This window comes from Topomyia yanbarensis, chromosome 3 (assembly GCF_030247195.1).
Source record: "Topomyia yanbarensis strain Yona2022 chromosome 3, ASM3024719v1, whole genome shotgun sequence".
Classification (NCBI taxonomy): domain Eukaryota; kingdom Metazoa; phylum Arthropoda; class Insecta; order Diptera; family Culicidae; genus Topomyia; species Topomyia yanbarensis.
Window position 1 is genome coordinate 401017416 of NC_080672.1, and position 20100 is coordinate 401037515.

At 39.7% G+C, this 20100-nt stretch overlaps 1 protein-coding gene across 2 annotated transcripts in view; it reads left to right on the forward strand.

Annotated features, from left to right (window-relative positions):
* Window positions 1–20100, forward strand: part of LOC131694310 (putative uncharacterized protein DDB_G0271606) — a 356903-nt gene that overhangs the window by 117998 nt on the left and 218805 nt on the right. The gene's annotated exons all lie outside the window — the stretch shown is intronic.

A 20100-nucleotide genomic window follows, 5' to 3' on the forward strand; every position in this document is an offset into this window, starting at 1 on the left:
CCCGTTGAAAAATCGATTTTGGGAACTCTCATATCGATTGCTCATTCGATGCGATATCTTGAACCCGGTCGTGATTGAAAATTTCGAAAGGCTTGTTGAGCTCAATTCTCAGACCCGTTTCATGTCCCTGTACTTTGACTACATGGCGCAGAATATTAACCCTTCTTCTTACAATCCCAACCGTGTGCATTTCATAAATACTTCTGAATCTACTGTTTTCTTCGACACATCCATGAAAGACGAGATTAGTGGAATTCCGGACCACATACGCCCACAAGTGGTTCCAAACATTTTTTATAATAAATTTCGAGAAGTCGACTGTTCTAAGATGTTTTATACTGACGGATCAAACCTCGAAGGGTCCACTGGCTTCGGTATTTTCAATCAAAAGTTCACCGCCTCCTACAAACTCAGTGACCCTGCTTCAGTTTACGCCGCAGAACTAGCTGCCATTCAGTATACCCTTGGAGTCATTGAAACATTACCCGCAGGCCATTACTTCATCGTTTCGGATAGCCTCAGTTCCATTGACGCTATTCGCTCGATGAAACATGGAAAGCACTCCTCGTATTTTTTGGGGAAAATACGGGAGCTACTGAGTGCTTTATCTGACAACTCTTTCCAGATTACCTTGGTATGGGTCCCTTCTCATTGCTCCATTCCGGGCAATGAGAAGGCAGACTCCTTAGCTAAGGTGGGTGCCTTAGAAGGAGACGTTTACGAAAGACCAATTTGCTTCAGCGAATTTTTCAGTATTACTCATCAGAGAACCCTCGAAAGTTGGCAAACTTCGTGGAGCAGTGGGGAGCTGGGAAGGTGGCTACGTTCGATAATCCCTAAGGTATCGACGAAACCTTGGTTCAAGGGGATGGATGTGGTCGTGACTTCATTCGTGTGATGTCCCGACTCATGGCAAACCATTACACGCTGGCTGCACATTTTCGGCGTATTGGGCTCGTGGATAGTGGTATCTGCGCTTGTGGTGACGGCTATCACGACATCGAGCATATTGTCTGGGCATGCACCGAGTACAGTTCCGCCAGGTCTCGGCTAATGGATACCCTGCGGGCCCGAGGAAGACCAACCAACGTCCCGGTTCGAGATGTGCTGGCAAGCCGCGATGTCCTCTATATGTCTCTTATATACACGTTCCTCAAAACCATCAACATACAAGTCTAACTGCCCCTTCTTATTTTCCTTATCATTCTCAGAACTCTCTTCCACCTGTATCAAAGCATCTGTATCGAATGAGCCAACAAACACGGGACCTACGGCACGAAAATAACACGCTAAACTCGAAATGTAGCCGATCCACATTTGAACCGTACTACGAAATCGTCTGGAAAAACCCCTGCCATCTTGAGGAGGACCACCCGGCGTCCCAGTACATGATTCCCCTGATGAAGGCCACCCGAGTTTGTAATCCATCCGTTGACCTCACGATGCCTGAAACTGAAATAATTTTCTCTCCCTGCCATCTTTGTCTACCCTCCCTCCCCTGACTCTTATACCCAGAAGTAACACCCCTACCCCCCCCCCCCCCCTCCCCAATATCATCACGAAGCACTTAGCTCTTCTTGTCTCTTCTAGTTTTAACTATTATATTATATAATCTCGTTGAAAATGCCCAACTCTACTACCCACAAAAATAACTATAATTACGAATCATTACAAAATTCAATCATGCCCTCTAGTTATTCCTACTTTTAAGATAGTCGTAAAAAATTGTCCCCCTTAGTTAAACATTATTTGCTCCAATAATCTCACTGATAAAAATGTCAAACCATATTGCCACAAAAACTAAATGACCCCCCTAATCTTACGAAAATAATATTATCCCCTTGTGTAGATATATAAGATAGCTATAAAATCGCATTAGTTTCATTTTAAAAAAAATCAATATGTAATCCCCTAGTTTTAAGCAATTTAAAATGTAAAACAAAACAAAATTGGCACCTTTAAGCTAACGCAACATGCCTTATCAAATAAACGATTTGAATAAAAAAAAACCTGTTTTAATTCACCTAGAGGTGCAATTGGGCCTTTCTCATTTCTCCAAACTATGATTTAATAGCTGGTTCGTACAATATAACTTTATGGAAATGTCTTTCATTCTTATTACACTTGGTAAGTATATATAAGAGCACCTTTTTGCATTCATCGCGGTATCGGTTTGAATCGGAGTTTTCTATGTGATCGACCTCCACAACCCGTAACTCCGGTGCTGGAAGTCGGATGGAGATGGAATTTAATATCAGTTTCTGGGGAGGCAACACCTTTCATTTGAGCCTAAGTTGAGCAAATCTAGCCATTTTCGAGAAACCAATATAACCGTTATTCTGACTTTGGATGCTTCCGGATCCGTCGATGGTGGCCAGTGTGGCCAAAGAGACTTTGAATGACTGTTGGGGACCTAGATCTACAAATTCAACAGTTGTGTTTACATTTTGGAAAAAAATCACCTTTTTACATTCATCGCAGAATTCGTTAGAATCGGGATTTGCTGCGTGATCGTACGTATCATCCTGTAATTCAGGAACCAGAACTCGGATCCACACAAAATTCAACAGCAGCTGATGGACCTTTCATTTAAAATTAAGTTTGTCAAAATCGGTTCAGAAAATTCCGAGAAACCGATTTGGAAAAATCAACAAATTTTGTTTTGTAACCATACTCTTCAACTCGTAATTCGGAACAAGATGTCGGTTGAAAATGAAATTCAATAGCAACCTATGGGAATATTATACCTTTCATTTGAATCTTAGTTTGTAAAAATCGGTTCAGCCATCTCCGAGTAACCGATGTGGACATTTTGTTAACAAATCCGCACATACACACATACATACACACATACACATACGCACATACATACATACACACATACATACACACAGATATTTTGCGATCTCGGCGAACTGAGTCGAATGTTATGAGACCCGGCCCTCCGGGCCTCGGTTAGAAAGTCGGTTTTTGGAGCAATTGCATAACCTTTCTATATAAGAAAGGCAAAAGAATAATATTTAATTAGCTTAATAAGCATGAGTTTGCAAAGGTTGGTGGAATGCGTTTGAACGTGTAGGGAATGGGGGTTTAGTAGAGTGGGTGTGGAGGATGCGTCAGAAATCCTTCATCTTATTTCGGTATACGGGGTGGATGAAGGAAATCTGGGCGTGAGGGTGATCCAAGAAGAGGGGAGTGATGAAGGAGGGAGGTGTAAGGGCAAGGTGGGGAGGGGGGAAGGGGCGGCTACGCAATACTCAACTGCATATTTTGCCTTCCATTTGAGACTTGGTTTGAGAAAATCGGTTCAGTCATCACCGATGAACCGATGTGACTTTATTTGTGGAATATGCCCGGAATTCCGGACTTCCGGAATCGTCGATAGTGGACAATATATTCAAAGAATGTTTAATTGGCAATCAGTGATCTAGATCTACGATTAGAAGTAATTTGGTGACCATTTCAATAGTTTTTAGCCTCTGAGGTATTACGATTGTACCGATTTATATGGGAAATTCCAGTGTATCCTTACTAACAACCCTGTAACTCCGGAAGCAAGAGTCAGAACCGAATGAAATTCAGCAGCAGTCAATGGCATTACTGTATCTTTCATTTGAAATTAAGTTCGTAAAAATCGGTAGAGAATTCGTTGTGGAATGGGTGTGATATTAGCTTAGGAACTTGGCGGGTTCCCCGAGGGCGTCATGAACCGTCATAGGTGGCCAATGTGGTCAAAGCTGCTTTGATTGGTCATTAGTGATCCAGACCCGCAAACTAGAGTAATGTTACATCAATTTTAATATGTTTTACATAATTTGAACATTATGGTGGTACCAGTTTATATGGGAATTTGCTGTGTGACCGCACTCTTCAACCCGTAACTCCGGAACCGGAAGTCGGATCAACTAAAAATTCAATAGCAGCTTATGGGAGCGTTATACCTTTCAGATGAAACTAAGTTTGCGAAAATCGGTTCAGCCATCTCTGAGAAAATTGTGTGAGTTTAAATGACACATACACACATACACACACACATACACACACACATACATACACACACAGACATTTGCCGATCTCGACGAACTGAATCGAATGGTGTATGATACTCGGCCCTCCGGGCCTCGGTTAAAAAGTCGATTTTTACAGTGATTGCATAGCCTTTCTTTATATGAGAAAGGCAAAAACCAATGAAAGCTGCCGAAAATTGAGGAATATTTTTGAAAGGGCTTCTAACATATCAACGAATAATGTATTTTTAGATAGAACAGACATACGTCAATATCTGCGAGAAATATTACATTTTTCGGTTGAATATTTTCATAGATTTATGTGTTTTTATTTGTTCAGATTTTGTCGTGAACAATTCTTATTACTTATACAGAATAGATTAATTATTCTAATGTAGTCCTTGAATTGTTAACGATAACATTTTTTTATTCCAAGCTAAACTTCCCAACAAGTGAACAGCATGCCTATCAAGAGACTTCACAGCACAAACTGCAAGCCAAATTTACTCAGCACTGGAAACTAATCCACCTAAGTGTAGCGTTTATCTTGTAACATGAGACATCATCTATACCGACCACCAATTACCTTCCAGAAATCGACAGGAATGACCAGTATAGATCCAAAGCAGCATGTGCATACCAGTGATTGCAATTTGTCTTCATTTGTTTACACCGGTTTCCCTGTACAACACCGGTATCATCAATCGGATGCTCCTTTTAACCGGAACGCTTTGCGGCGGTTTGCCTGGTGGAAAATTGGAAACTGCTCGAACGAAAGCATCCCGCAACCACCTGCCAACTGTTCATCCACCTAGATAGGAGCTTGAAACTCCTTCCGGTGTCTGTTCCCTGATGGTGATGGTTTTACGTGCCTATGTATGTACATACATAGTTGCATCGTCCAAATCCCTTCTTATGGCAAAAGTCGAACGTTGAAGGATGTGGGCAGGTACCTACGAGCTTCGCATGTAGCTATGTAATACAACGTATTTACGATCGAAGGATGTTTGCAGACGCCTAACGTTATGGCAACGAGCGTACGCTAAGAATTCGAACCGTGTGATCCGTCATTATGCATCCTTTGATATGTTTGAGGCCAAAATGAATCATGTTCGGCTGATTGAGTATATGATAGGAAAAGGTCGGATAAAGTTTGTCATGGACGCTGAACCTATGTAACACAGCGAATAAGCTTTCAGAATACATCAGGCGGAAAGAAAGTAGCTGTTTTTTTCCTTCCTTCTAGGAATAGCGTCAAAACAATACTAAGGAAATTAAAAGAAGGATGTGTTAAATGACATCGGATTATTACACGCAGAGTAGTAGCGGTGGTGCGGTTTACAAAATCGAAAAGTTAATTGTTTCAAAACAAACTGTCGTAAATATCAGGATCACATTAGCATCCTAATAATCATAATGATTGAAGAAACAAGATATACTTATTTGCTGACTAGAAGAGAGCTTATTTATGTCTGTCCTGAAAACAGGACAACAAACACCGGTGTGTTCGAAAAGCAAAAAAAAACTTCATAAACTTTTTAATGATAAACGCCATGTCGTACACTTAAACACAGAAATAAATTATTTCGCATCCAATTTGACTAACGCTCCTCATAAATCGTCCTAATAGTTTTTGCCGGTGACGGCGACATAATTTATGTGGCTTGCGATGAAAAGGTGGCCGATCCCATAAAGTGCCAGCGCGATAGAAGAAGGAATGCGAATTTTACCGCAGCTCAAACAAATAACTTTAACATAGTTTTCAAAGATGCGTCCTTGTTTTAACACGATAGAAAGTGTTCTGCTCCGCGAGTTGACTGGTTGACAATTGAAATACTACCCTAATTATTATGGTTGAAAGAGTAATATTATCCAATGTTCTGCTAATGGCTGTCCAAATCAATGTTAATTATATTCCATCGGGTCAATATGTGTGGAAGTCAGCGAGACTAGCGCCATCTGGTGAATAAACATCACAACTGACCTACCTGTCGTGCCGCCTTCCGGATTAATTCGACGCTAATTGCCCGGTTGTTGAATCAAATTTTCCCGACTTTTGTCCGTTCCTTTAGATGGTCCCTTGGGGGTTGGATCAAATATACATAATGTGCTCCCGGGAAAGGTTACCGATTTTCTATGCCCACCTGTGTTTAGTTATGTGTACACCTTCTATGTAGCACTGCTAGGGCATTTGCAACCCGTCCAAAACAGGTGGTTTGTGTTAATTGTTACGTGTACTGCTAATTGTTTGAATTCAGAGGAAATTCTCGGCCAAAGAAATCGCAGCGCTTTGATGTCAGAAATGAGCGTTCATATTACCCAGGTTGTGGTGGTATGGTAATTATTGTGATTCATTTACACGCCTTCTTTCAGGTTTGCGAGTCTACAGCGAAAAAACACATCATTCACTTTTTCCTTTGCAGTCATGCACACTGGCACTACTGGACAGGGGCTTGTTTAATCTTGAAACAACAATGTGGAAGAAAATAAATGAGAATATTCTACATTATATCCAAACTTTCTTTTCATTAAATTTCAAGTAGATTATCGTGTAGGGGTGTGTCCCCGGTTGTGCGTCGGGTTTGGTTTTTGTACTTAAAATTTGTTTCGATCATTTCGATTCCCCGCTGGAAAGGTATGACAAACACCTATCATTCCGTTCAGCAAAATATATTGATTCAGTTTGAAACAGAAAAGCAATTTTCTATGAGTAGATGATTTTTGACCATAAAAATTTTATCCTCCGTTATGGGCCAATCACTCAAACCTTTTAATAATCCGACACACCGTTTTTTACGATCCCTCTTGGAATGGTCCGATTTGAACCAAAACCAACGATAAAACCATAGAATTAATTGGAATGTTATATCATCATTTTAAATAATTCAATGGAATACGTAATGATTTTAGGTGTCCCACAAACGGGTACAAAAATTGACCTACAACCAGGATGACGCTTGGCTAATAACATCACATTTTTATTCCACTCAATGATTTCACAAAAAACCTGCTTTGTGCGATAAACTACACCTAAATACGTAATTTATGCATTATTTACTACCTAATAATTTTTAAGTCACTTGTGGGCTCATTTTTCAGCACGTTTAGCCTAGTATTTTCTTTTCGCATGGGAACTGAATCCTCTGGATTCTGGGGGCTCTGCGATGAGGATAGGCAAATTAAATCATACTAGCTATCTGTACTGCTAAAAACTTCAAAAGAAAGAGCGCCCCGATCTGTTTCATCGTAGGAAATTGTCCAACACTTGCGCGATCTGACAGGAAAGAGGCGTTAGATGTAACTCTCTGCTCTGACAGTATTACGCATGAGTTGACAAAGTGGCTACCCCACGAGCTTGAACCGTTATGCGTGCTTCTAGAAGAACACCTTGGTAGAATACCTAACTTGTTAGGGGCAAAAAGTTATGTTGAAGAGCTTTAAACCGTAGACACAGGGACGGGTAGGAGGCATTTAATGCATTTAGCATGAGTAAATGCCATTCGAACGTTGTCAGCTCGATTAGAACAGTGTATGGTGAATACTCATCCGCAGAAGATATAGTACTCGACACTTTCCAGGCTGAACGAAGCCATCACCAATGCCTCTGAATTCTGTTCGGGTAATTCTGATTCTTGGACATTTGGTCGTAGTATTGTGACAACCGAATCGATCAAATAGGCGATTGAAAATTTTGCTTCGAATGAGTGTCCGAGAAAAGATGGAATCATTCCAGTTCTACTTAGAAGAGAATATAAACACTTCAAGTATATTTCGAAAAAAGTTCTTTCCTGTTGTCTTGCAATAGGATACATTCCATAATTGTGGCTGGAAATAATTGTAAAATTCATTCCACGAGGTGGCCGCGTCACTTTTAAGGAGGCAAAAAGCTTTAGATCGATCAGTCTCATCGCTTTCCTTCTCAAATCAGTGAAACGTTTAATCGAACACTATATTCGGGATGTTAACTTGGGCTAGCATCCGCTGTATGCAATGCAACATGCATATCAGCAGGGGAAGTCTACTACCACCCTGTTGCACAATGTTGTCTACAACATTGAAAAAGCTTTTTCCCAAAACCAATCAAGTTTAGGAGTTTTTCTCGATATTGAAGATGTTTTTGACAACGTGTCTTTCGATTCTATTTTAGAAGCATCACGAAGTCATGGAGTGGACCTTCATATATCACCAGCTGGACACACGCAATGCTTAGTAACCGACATCTGCGCTCACCGTTAAGTCAAGTAAAGATAAGGAAACTGAGTGTCTGCGGATATTCCCAAGGTCACCGCATTTATGAAACCTTATCGCCGATGGCTTGTCGAGCAAATATGATAAGCTGGGGCTTACGACATATGGTTTCGTCCATGATTATCATAACTCGATCACCTATATTCGATATTATTAACACACTTTTTGATTTGATGTAGCAAGCCTTAGTTTTTTTTGAGCTGTGATGCTGTTATCTTTGGCTATCAGTTAATCCAAATAAAATCTCAATGGTGCTTTTCACGCAACGAAGGATAACAACCGGAGCTCTTCCGTTGCAGTTCTTTGATTCTGAACTCGTTGTCGCAGATCAAGAGAATCCTGATTCTCCTGAATCTCAAGGATATGCTATTGTTCCTAATGCAATGTGGTAAAAAGCCATAATTTAGGAGCCAGTTTATCAAAATTTTGTCACTGGTTGTATTGGAGTTCTCCAATTTTGATGAATATTTCAGTGTTTGTTTAAGTATATGTGGGATGGACTTCGGTCAAATATTAGAATGATACTGAATGTCGCTTAAAATGTGCAAACAGAAGGGATAGAAACTTAGTTGCTTCGGCAAAATAACCCTTTTTCAAGAGCCACCCCAACTTAATTTGTTTTAAAATCATTACATATGAACCATTAGTGATAGCCACATGGCAAACAGTGTGGACATACTTATTTCATTCTTGAGAGATGCTTAAATTCGGTTCCAATGTTTATTTGTTTATTTGTTCAATACATCAACAGGCATATCAAAGCCCCAATGATGTTGACTTAAATACTAGTCTAATTACTACCAATCAAGTACACAAAAACAATAGTCATACAATAATTAAAAACAAATAAAAAGGTCAAGTGTTGTTAGCTAATTGATTAAATAGTCTGGAAAAACGTATACGCAGATTTTGTCGAGAAACGTTGAAATCAAATGCCGTAGCTGCCTGGTTAAAAATTCGTTGCAGACCAGTGATGGCTCCATACATACTATAGTTAGTGCGTCGGAATGGTAATCTGAGCATAATGTTGTTGCGTAGTGTTCGAGGAGCGACGTTTATGTTGATTTGTTCCAGAATAGCTGGGGCATCTATACGACCTTGCAGAGTGTCAGCGATGAACAAGGCTCTTGCAGTATTCCTTCGAGCATGTAGGGGCTCTGAATTAGCTGACACCGGTTTTCATAGCGAGGTAGTCGGGAAGGATCTCTCCACGGCAATCTACGAAGCGCGAAACGTAAAAAGCGACGCTGAACGGACTCTATTCTCTCAATGCCATTATTGTAGTTTGGACTCCAAACTTCAGAGCAATATTCTAGAATTGATCGCGATAAAGAACAGTAGAGCGATTTGAGACAATAGATATCCGTAAAATTTTTGGCTATTCTGAAGATGCATCCCAGTGCTCGAGATGCTTTACCAACTGCATAGGAGACGTGCTGTTTAAACGTAAGTTGAGGATCCAGAATCACTCCCAGATCTTCAACGTGACTGACGCGTTCAATGTCTGTTTCTAGTAGACGGTAGGTAAAATGAATCGAATCTTTTTTCCGTGAAAACGATATTACCGAACACTTCTTCGGGCTCACGCACATGCGGTTCGTGTTACACCAATCAGCAAAGACATCAAGCTGCTGTTGGAGAAAACTGCAATCTTCAATTGACCGAATTAGGCGGAATATCTTGAGGTCATCTGCGAAGGACAATCGTGGAGTCTTCAGAACTAAGTGTACATCATTGAAGTATAGCAGAAACATCAACGGTCCCAAGTGGCTTCCTTGAGGTATTCCTGACGTAGAAATGAAGGTGGGGGCCTGACAATCTCCTATGATAACCGCTATCTCTCGGTCTGTGAGGTAGGATCGAAACAACTGCAAAACACTACCATTTATTCCGAATCTCTCCATTTTTGCGATTGCGATATCGTGATTTATCTTATCGAAAGCGGCAGATAAGTCGGTGTAAACAACGTCGGTTTGAGCACGATGTTCCATACTCTCTGTTATGTAGGATGTTAAACACAGCAGGTTAGACGCTGTTGACCGCCCGGACGTGAAGCCTGGAGAGGTTCCATAATCACCAGTTCGAACAACTTTGAAACTGCACTCAATGAAGTTATTCCACGGTAGTTATTGACGTCTCGCTTATTACCCTTCTTGTGGACAGGGAACATGTTCGCGTATTTCCAGCAAGACGGGAAAACTCCTCTAGCAATAGATGCTCGAAAAATGTGAAGAAGCGAAGTAATCAAAGCTTCAATGTGCCTTTTCAGGATAACGGAGGGGAACCCGTCGGGTCCCGGATTGAAAGATGACTTAAGCCGAGAGGAAGCTCTGGTAATCATCGTTGCATCGACATCGATAGCACCCAAAGCTTGGCCTACAAGTGGAGCTCTGCTAGCGGCGAGTTCGATTTGCTCAATAGTTAGTGCCTCATCTGTGAATACATTCGCGAATTTTTCCGAAAAAAGTGCACATATGTCTCGAGATGTGGTAGCTGTATTCCCATTGAAAGTCATAGACGACGGCAGGCCTGATTCCTTGCGCTGCTCGTTCACATATTTCCAGAAACGTTTAGGATGCGACTTGAGATTACGCTGAATATTTTGCTGATATCGATAGAAACAGTGTTGGCTGGCTCGTTTGTATGCATGGTTGAGACTGACGTAATAGTCTCTGAGTGATATTGTGCGATACTTGGTAAACCTCCGCAGGGCAGCTCTCTTTATAGACTATAAAGATCGTTCCGGGTGTAGGAATCGTTATCCACAACCCGCAAATATCGTTCATACTTCATAGCTTCCACTGACATCGAACAGTAGCTAGTACCATTTAGTTGACAAACAAAATTTATCATGCAACTGGTCCCAATTTAGCGCTAATTACTGAAGAAATGAATTCGAAATACTAAAATCCAATTCGGTGCTATGCACAGATAGATTTCATATAATTTTCTTTGATTGGGAGTAGATTTTGCATGGTGCCAGGAGTTTGGTTCTCAAGCCAAAATAAAAAAGATTTCGTTGTCGCTCTCGCATCAGAGTTCCTGTGGTAGCTTTCCGAGACATCGTTTGGTATCAGCCGGTTGCTTTAGGCGTTCACAATAGTTGAATGACTGTTTGGAGACCAAAGTAGTACCAATTTGGTGCTGGTTTGGATTTATCATCTACCTTGTTCCAAGTTGATGCTAGTTACTGATGAAATGAATTATTTCCATGCAGAAAACATATTTTTTGCATTCACTGCAAACTATTTCAATTAGAATTCGGACTTTTTTTAAATTATTTTAATACTAAGTGGATGCTACGAATTTTTCATCCAATGGTGTTCAAATGCTATCGATGATAAAAAGCGAGAAAAGTATAAAAATGGGACAACTTTGAAAACTTAACGGGGTCAGGAGAAATGATTGCAAATGATCTCAAATTTCCGAAATCGAACAACAAAACAACCGTAGAAGTGAAACGTATGACCAGAAACTTCGAGCGAAGATCATTAGTGCAGCTCAAATGAATCCGGACATTTCTATAGGTATAATTTGGCAAAACCGAGGTACACATTACAATTCGGCGAATCTGTATGCGATAAGGTTTTCGAACACATCGTACCAGAAAACATGCCAACAGGACACTCAAATAAAACTCACCCAGGAAACTACTATACACTAAAACAAATATTAAATTAACTTTCGATTAATCCTGTTAAGACAGATGTCTTCCGTTTAATCCCACTATGATAATAATAATGAAAAACTGTTGCTTTTCACCATCGATCAGATACTAGTATTTCAACTATTACTTATAGTCTTCTTCAATGTTCATATCAGTCTGAGACTCCACTGTAATAGTGGAACTAAACGGAAGATTAATTGTGACATTTCATTAGGTTGCTCAAAAAGTTTTAAATTTTGTAAAAAATATAGCTTTTCGATATGTATAGGCACTATACAAGCTTTGCAAGTGCTTATAAGCATTTCGAATATAAAGCATTAAAACAGGCCATATATAGCAGTATATGAAGATCTACTGTAGATCTTATAAACCCTGTAGCTAAAAGTCAGATACGGCAGTCACCAATTCCATTTCACGATTGACGTTTCCATTACTCTAAAACAATAAATTCCGAATCAAATCAAATATTGTATGAGGCACATTGTAAGCATAGGAAACCTTATTAGCTTCCGAGATTTGAGCATGTCGCGGTAAATTAATTAAAACCTTCAAGCCCTAAAACGATATGGTAATTATAATTATAATATAATTATATGTTAATTATATACGATATAATTCATTATAGAACTGAGTTATACGATATAATTCATTATAGAACTGATAATAGTTAAAAAAAAGTATGATCAAAACTATGTGCCTGTTTATAGGTGCAATCATAATAGATATCTTTCAATTTAAGAACGCCCCTAATATCGTGTATATTACCCAACGACCAAATGGATCAGCCGGCAAGCGCACTGGAGCAAAGTAAAGCAGAAGTTTGAGCCTGGAACGTACGCCGCACTGACAAAAAATCAAACGACGTATGTGACAGAAAGACTATGAAAGAAAGAACAAGAAAAATAATTTTTCCTACCTGTTTTCGTATGGTTTTTTTTTCAAACAGTGATTTCTAACCACTACACAAATAGTTTTGTCATAGGAGCGGTGGAAAAAGTAGGAGTAGGCAGTATATTTTTTTCAAAAGTTTCTTTCAAGCTCTAAAGTACAATATTGAACCTATAAGCTCTACTATCCTTGTTCTATAAGCGACTATAGAACCGAATTGATGCCATTTTCGGGGTTTAGTGGTTACTTGAGAAGTTTTTAAATTATACACAAGTTGCATTTCTGCATCGCTTTGTATAAACACGAGGCATCTCCCTCAAGCGTGCTTGATAAAAATATTTGTGGTGTGATGAACGCATTCAACTAGAGACTGGGTTCGATTCCTGCTTGAGGACATTTTTTTTTCTCAGTGTGTCCAATAAAAGGTGAATTGTCATCGTTTCGGTAATCCGCACTCTGCCTATTTTCCATTGCACACGTTTCTGAAAACCTTGAAAAAAAGAAAATGCATGGCTCACGTGAAAAACTAGTAATTTAAGATATTTCAGTTTGCTGATACTGATGAGGAAACATTTGTTTTAATGCGATAGTATTTCTATAAGCACTCAATTGCATTTTTATACGGGGAATGGGTTCCGTATTAAAACACTGTTAGTCCGGAAAAAAACCTTGATATATTTAACATTCGAACAATAAATAAGAAAAACGTGTAAAAGTAAACAAGCCAAAGAGTGGTAAAGCAGCGTACACTCGTCGTGATTTCGTAAATCACATATTAGTCAACCAATCATAGTGAACTTAATGTTGCTACCAGCAGCAGAATTTTAGTCGCTGTTTATTGTTTCCAATTAATATCTATGTTTGAAAACAACGTGACGAATCAGCGAACAGACATCTGTAGACAATTATGGGAAGCGGCTAAAATATTGTAACTAGTTGAGTCTATAAGTCAATAAGTTTGGAGTATTGTTTCGATTCGTGTTTTCAGTATATGACAGTCGCTCGTTATATTTTTGTTCTTTATGGAATAAAATGAAAGAAGTGATCAAAAATCGTGGAGAAAAGAGAGAAAAAAGAATCAATTAATTGAAATCGACTCAAAAGAATTTCTTCTATCTTTTCTGTAAACTCGACTCGAGTGATTTTGGAATTGCGCTCTGATCCTCTCCTTTTCGAAAGACCCTTTCGTTTTCGTTGTCCGTCTCTTTGATGCGTTAGATGCAACAGCTTTAATTGAAACTATTTCTCAAATTGTGGTAAAATAAACCTGTAATCAAACAGGTACTACAGGTTTGTTCAAGTAGTCGAACATCTTACAGTTTTTGCGGTTATTGTGAAAAAATTAGAGCAAATCACTTTTATTCAAAAGACAAAACAATTACTGAGAGAAAATGATCTTGTTTCGCCTCGACAATTGGGTTGAAGCAAATGGCTTACTGTCAGATACACAATTTGGCTTCCGCAAAGGCAAAGGGACGAACGATTGCCTTGCGTTGCTTTCTACAGAAATCCAAATGGCCTATGCTAACAAAGAGCAGATGGCATCAGTCTTCTTGGATATTAAGGGGGCTTTTGACTCAGTTTCTATCAACATTCTGTCAGAGAAGCTGCACCAGCATGGTCTTTCGCCAATTTTAAATAACTTTTTGCTAAACCTGTTGTCTGAAAAGCACATGCACTTTTCGCATGGCGATTTAACAACATCGCGATTTAGCTACATGGGTCTTCCCCAGGGCTCATGTCTAAGTCCCCTGCTCTACAATTTCTACGTGAATGACATTGACGATTGTCTTGCCAATTCATGCACGCTAAGGCAACTTGCAGACGACGGGGTGGTCTCTGTTACAGGGCCCAAAGCTGCCGACTTGCAAGGACCATTACAAAATACCTTGGACAATTTGTCTGCTTGGGCTCTTCAGCTGGGTATTGAGTTCTCCACGGAGAAAACTGAGTTGGTTGTTTTTTCTAGGAAGCGTGAGCCGGCGCAACTCCAGCTTCTATTAATGGGTGCAACGATCAATCAGGTTTTCACATTTAAATATCTCGGGGTCTGGTTCGACTCTAAAGGTACCTGGGGATGTCACATTAGGTATCTGAAACAGAAATGCCAACAAAGGATCAATTTTCTCCGAACAATAACTGGAACATGGTGGGGTGCTCACCCAGGAGACCTGATCAGGTTATACCAAACAACGATATTGTCGGTGATGGAGTACGGGTGTTTCTGTTTCCGCTCCGCTGCGAACATACACTTCATCAAACTGGAGAGAATCCAGTATCGTTGCTTGCGCATTGCCTTGGGTTGCATGCACTCGACCCATACGATGAGTCTCGAAGTGCTGGCGGGCGTTCTTCCGCTAAAAAATCGATTTTGGGAACTCTCATATCGATTGCTCATCCGATGCGACATTCTGAACCCGTTGGTGATTGAAAACTTCGAGAGGCTCGTCGAGCTTAATTCTCAAACCCGATTTATGGCCTTGTACTTCGACTACATGGCACAGAGCATTAATCCTTCTTCATATACTCCCAGCCGTGTTCGTTTCCTAGATACTTCTGATTCTACTGTATTCTTCGACACATCCATGAAGGAAGAGATTCGTGGAATCCCGGACCATATACGCCCGCAAGTGATCCCCAATATATTTTATAATAAATTCCGAGAAGTCGACTGTGACAAAATGTTCTACACTGACGGATCAAATCTCGATGGGTCCACTGGCTTCGGTATCTTCAACAATACTATCACCGCTTCATTCAAGCTCAATGATCCCGCTTCAGTTTACGTCGCAGAGTTAGCTGCAATTCAGTACACCCTTGGGATCATCGACACTCTGCCCACAGATCACTACTTCATCATTTCGGACAGCCTCAGCTCCATCGAGGCTCTTCGTGCGATGAAGCCCAAAAAGCAATTCCCATATTTCCTGGGGAAGATACGGGAGTCCTTGTGTACGTTATCTGAAAAATCTTATCAAATTACCTTTGTTTGGGTCCCCTCTCATTGCTCTATCCCGGGCAATGAAAAGGCCGACTCATTAGCAAAGGTGGGCGCATTAAATGGTGACATATACGAAAGACCAATCTGCTTCAACGAATTTTTTAGTATTTGTCGTCAGAGGACACTCAACAGTTGGCAAACCTCGTGGAGCAATGGTGAACTTGGACGATGGCTACATTCCATTATCCCAAAGGTATCAACGAAGCCTTGGTTCAGGGGGATGGATGTGGGTCGGGATTTTATTCGTGTAATGTCCCGACTTATGTCCAACCACTACACCTTGGATGCGCATCTGCGGCGTATTGGGCTTGCGGAGAGTAGTCTGTGCGCTTGTGACGAGGGCTATCACGACATCGAGCACGTTGTCTGGGTATGCGCCGGGTACTTGGACGCCAGGTCTCAGTTAAAGGATTCCCTTCGGGCCCGAGGTAGACCACCCAATGTCCCAGTCCGAGATATACTGGCAAATCGTGATTTCCCCTATATGTCCTTTATTTATACTTTCCTAAAAACGACAAATATCCCAATTTAGCCCCTCTCTTTTTATTTCTCGTTTTAGAAGCTTTCTCTTGCCTTGTGGGACCGATCAGCTCCAGACTGCAACTATGTAACCGCCGTCGCACTTACCACTACGGAAACTGAAGCGAGAGCGACTCAAGGTCCGATGACTTTTGAAGGATTCCCCGCGGGTCCGAAGAATACCATCCGCCAATCCGACCTACTAGACTGAGGCGGTAATCTTTCGCTGATCTCCCGTTTGAGCGAAAGTTGCAAGTTTTGCTCTTCTCTCCCGGTCACCATCTACGCTTTCTCTCCCCTGTCATTGATACAACTGCTTCTACAGCCCCCCTCTGAATATCTTGACCAAGCATAAGTCTCCGCTAAAAAAGTTCAAATTTGTATTCTGTATTCCTAGTTTTAAGATAGTTGTAATTTTACCTCTTTGTTAAAACTATTGTCCCCCATCTTGTAAATAGAATTGTATCCCTAGTCTTAAAACACCTGCGAATTTTCTCATAAATATTTGTTCCCCCCTTTTGTGTACCAAACTATATTGTTAGTTTTAAGATAACTGTAAATATTTCCTAAAAATTATTACTATTGAATTCCTTGTTTTAAAATTTTTTCATAAAAAAAATCTTTCGCCCCCTCTCTTGTATATAGAATCTTATTTCTAGTCTTAAGATAGCTGTAAAATTTTTCTTTTTTAAAAAAATATTTCAACATTGTAACCTCCTAGTTTTAAAATATACAAAATGTAAAAACAAAAGAATTTGGCACCGCCAAGCTAACGCATTTGTGCCTATCAAATAAACGAAATGAATAAAAAAAAAAAAAAACAATTACTGAATAAATCAGTGTCAATATATTTGTTAAACGAAGTGACGATGGCTTAGAAAGTGCAACCGAAATCTTCAGAAAGTATTCCGCAAAGGGGAACTAAGTGCGATGTATTCCCTTGCATGTGTCGGAAGCAAGACTGAAATTATTGAGTTTATTTATATTTCGATAATGTCAATGCAAAAGTGATACAGGATTGCTTTCATGTCATCGGACACGATCTGCTGGACCTTGTAAATGAATCGCTACAAACGGGGCACGTGCCGACAGTTTGGAAGGAATCACTTGTGATTCCTATTCCCAAAGTTACTGGGACGGATAAAGCCGAAGAGTACCGCCCCATTAACATGTTGCACACATTAGAGAAAATTTTAGAACTTGTTGTTAAGGGCCAGCTGATGAGTTATTTGAATAATAATAATTTGCTAATTCCGGAGCAATCGGTATACCGAGAGGGACACTCTTGCGAAACCGCTTTGAATTTAGTGTTAGCAAAATGGAAAGAGAAAATCGAGGTTAAAGAGACTATTTTTGCTGTATTTTTGGGTCTGAAACGCGCTTTTGAGACAATTTCGAGGCCATTACTTTTGAAAACTTTAGAGCGATTTGGTATCGGAGGGATAGCGCATAAGTGGTTTGAAAACTATTTATGTGATAGAACTCAGAAAACTAGTTTCAACGATTTTGTATCTAATCCTCTCGGCAATCCTCTTGGAGTGCCGCAAGGTAGTGTCTTAGGTCCTATTTTATTTATTATGTATATAAATGACATGAGGCGAGTTTTACGATTTTGTGACTTAAATTTGTTTGCTGACAACACTGTTCTGTTCATTGCAGCTAAGGATATAGATGAAGCCGTGGCGCATTTGAACGAAGATTTGCATTCCCTTGCTCGTTGGTTAAAATTTAAACAATTAAAGTTAAATGTTGCTAAAACTAAATATATGATCATCTCTTCGGCTAATACTAGGCCTGACGTTAACGTTGAAATAAATGGTGAGACTATTGATCGCGTTAGTGAATTAAAATATCTTGGAATAATCATTGATGATAAGTTAACCTTTAAGTCTCACATCGACAATGTCATCAAAAAGATTGCTAAAAAGTATGGTATATTGTGTCGTCTGAAAAATGATTTAACAATTAGTAGTAAAATTTTATTATATAAATCTATTGTTTCACCACATATTGACTTCTGCCCGTCCATTTTGTTTCTTGCCAATCAAACACAAATATTGAGGTTACAGCGATTGCAAAATAGAATCATGCGATTAATTTTAAAATGTAACAGGTACACTTCCTCTAGTTTCATGCTAAGCGCATTACAATGGCTCTCTGTGAAGCAAAGAATTTATTACTTAACAATGGTGTTCATTTTTAAAATTATTAATGGAATGCTGCCTCGATATTTGTGTGATCGAATTGAAAGAGGAAGTGATGTGCATAGGTACAACACTAGAAACGCGTCGGATCCAAGAACACCAAACTTTTTATTTAGTAGATCACAGAACTCCTTGTTGTACAAAGGAATAAGTTTTTTCAATTCGATGCCTAGGCATATTAAACGTGCAGCAACATTAGCGGAGTTCAAAACACTATGTATTTCACACGTAAAATCTGCTTTGTAGACAGATTTTTTGAATTTTTATATTTTGGAGTTATTTGAATAACTATGTAATACCACGAATATTGTATTTTTTTTTCTCTTCTATTATTTGCATTTAGTCACACTAAGTTATTATATTCGCTATGATGATGATGGATTTTTGTTACTTGTTTATTAAAGCTATTAAAAAATAATGAGATGTCTACAAAAGTCTGAGCCACGCGCGCGCTAAGCAGATAGAGACTAACTTGAAATCGAACATGGTGACCAGCACTAAAAGCTCATCGGGTTGAATCGAAGCTTTTAGACTTTTGTTGTGATCAGGGTCTGATTTGATGATGGAGTTGTGTTGACTTTGCTCGACAATAGAGTTAAGTTCGGTTATTGCTGCGATAGTGGTAATAACGGAGTTAGCTCGTTGAGTATGGGGTTTGATGACTCCTTCTGATAACTACTAGATATCGGGTTCAATTCCTGATCAATCAAGGATGTTCTCGGATAGGAGTATCCCTTGATTGCCTTGGGTTAATGGTAGGAAACTTTCAATAAAGGGGTCTGATGTGGATGATATAACTCGACCGGACTCTGCACTGCCACTAAGCTCGTCACTGCTCACCTTAGCAGGTGGTAGTACCGATGCCTTGGTCAGGCGGGAGGAGTCTTACAGAGAATTATCGGAAATGGAAGCTATTGGGTTCAATTTCCGATTCTATCAAGTATCTTCCCGGAATGGAAATTTTCTTGATGGACCCTGGTTGTTGGCGGAATATTCGAAATGTATCTGGTTACGTTCTTTTGAAGGAAAGCTATGTCTGCAAATTGAACCAGTCCGTTTCTTTTTGTTAACTGGTTTTGTTATGGATCAAAATATTAATTATCTTTTAGATAAATCGTTCAGCTCACACCTTTGTGGGGGTATGAGGTGGGACCATCATCATCATCATCATCAATATAGTTTTTGGTTATTTTGGTGGTGTCATCATGTAGTATAGTGTAGTAGTTGGGACTGTGGCCGCATTTGCAATTATGGCGCCACTGACACATGAACAAGCATGTGTTAAATGTTTGTTACACTTTGTGTTAGGTATTGAGGAAAATTGGACGCAATTCTTGTGACAATCAGAGGAAAAAATAAAAAATGCAGGTGCGGTATTACCACCGGTATTACCGAATTCCACAATGTACATGATAAAAAAATCCATTTAAATTTCACCATCAAAACGGATATTAGTATTTCGACTACGATTTATAGTTTTCTTCTGTGTTCGCATTAGTCTGTGCACCTCCGTACCACTGTTGTAACCTAGCGGCACATTACGATAAACCATGCACCGAAGCCGCT